The following is a 2031-nucleotide window of genomic DNA, read 5'->3' on the forward strand; positions in this document are numbered from 1 at the left end:
CAAGGTTGTCAGAATCTTCTAGATTCCAATTCTATTCTATTATTTATAGTGGGGTGAAATGCTTAAGAGCCCCTGCAGCCATTCAGGGGTTCCCCAAACACAGAACAGTTTCATTTTGCGAAACAATTGGAACTTTCTGTCTCTTTTGAAACTGGTTCTTATTCAGATTTCTGAAAATACAGAACTACAAATACACTGCTCAGACCAGACATACAGTACATCATACGGCTGATCTTATTCCCAAGGGAAATTACTCAGATTGCTATGTTAAAGCTTTCCTCTCTCAATAATGATTCTGGCAGGGCAATATTAAATTTAAATTGAAAAATAATCTCAGCCAGCCGGGAGCCCCATTCCCATTCACCAGCCAGTACCCAGCTTTGGCAGTGTTCTTCGGCCTTTCTCTCAGCACGGACTCCACCTTTATACGTGGCTCGGGAAAGGGAGCTCATGCTGTCTATGGCCACAATGGAAAGGGATGTTTTCCCTCTCTTTCAGCAGTGGGAAAGGAGATTTCTCTCCAGCACATACACGCCCGGCTCTTCTTTCTTGGAATCCATCTTTTTGCAAATCAAATTGCTTTTATAACACAGCCAAGTCATTATTTTCCCCTCAAGTCTTATTCAAATGTCACGAAATAGCAAGGGCAAGTGTTAAGGAATCATACTGATGTCATGCCAGTACAATTCACTAACACCACATCCCTCCTCCACCACCCAGGGGGGTAGATGGCTCCAAAAGCGATGGAACTAATGCAGTTACTCTACTCATGGCAGGAGGCAGAGCACCCTCCTTGGGAGTGCACAGCTCCCGTGTGCCTGAAGCACTCCTCTGTGGCTTGCTCTATGGCAGCATAGGAAGGCCTGAGAAGTGTGGGGTGTGACCAGTGGATCCACAGCTATGTAGGTTCACTGACCAAACTCCCCCCAGTCCTGCATGAGGAGAAGGATGGCCATAGCTGCAGGAGGGAGAGTAACAGCAACCACAAAGCAGGTCCACCATTTGGGTAAGAGGATTCCATAGCCAGCCCCCGACAGAACACAAGCCTGAGGAAATGGGAGTATCTCAGGGGAGAGGATTTGAGCCTGGGATTCCAGGCCACTGGTTCTTTTGTCTCTTTTCTCTCCGTCTTTTCCGATTGCAGAGATCTTGCCTAATCTGCCTTCAGGGTCCAATCACCATCTTGCCACCATCTTCAGCCTCCTTTCTCTCTGCTTCCAACAGGCTCGTAGTTGTATTGGAACACAGTAATCATCTGCTCCATCCCAGACTTCAGTTTACCCTCCCTCCCACACAGTACTCAGCTGAAACAAAACTAAGCACATTTTCCCCACTGTTTAACTGTGTTTACCTTCCACTGCCTGCTTCTCTAGTTGACTCCACACCACACCTTTTACATCAGTGCTTGATCACACAACCGCTGACCAATGATTTAAATGCTTGGCCTCCTCTTTCTTTCACACCTGTTTGGCTAACCTCAAGACCAGCTACTGCATCCTGCTGGTTGGCTGCAGAGTTGTCATTCAAATTCTCTCCCCTCTCATTCGTAGCTGTGTAGTAGGCCTGCTTTATACCCATGTAGTAGGCCTGCTTCCATTAATGTTTCATTCATGCTTCCATTACATGTAGCCATGCACCAAACCTGGACCACCAGTGTAAGAGATTAGCGTCCTCTCACAGAGTCTCATAACGCTAGAAAAGGATACGGTACAATGGGAAAATGCTTACAGGTATTTCACAAATAGCAACTAATTACAGGAATAACTTCAAATATTCTGTCCATTACTTGTACAGAATGGGACTTAGTTATGGCCATTTTCAAAATTTCCTCTTGTTAGTTAGTTTGTTTTTGAGCCCACTATTGCATTCATCTGGTGCTGAATTATCTTTTGGACCAAGTTGGTCACCTAAGCGCCTCTCGCTACAATTTTTTTTTAACACTAGTTTAATAAATTGACTAATTATAACACTAGCAGCCCAAACAATTTATGGTTCACGTTTACCAGCATAAACAATGTAACAATTTATTAC

This window comes from Eretmochelys imbricata, chromosome 1 (genome assembly GCF_965152235.1).
Source record: "Eretmochelys imbricata isolate rEreImb1 chromosome 1, rEreImb1.hap1, whole genome shotgun sequence".
NCBI classification, from domain to species: Eukaryota; Metazoa; Chordata; order Testudines; family Cheloniidae; genus Eretmochelys; species Eretmochelys imbricata.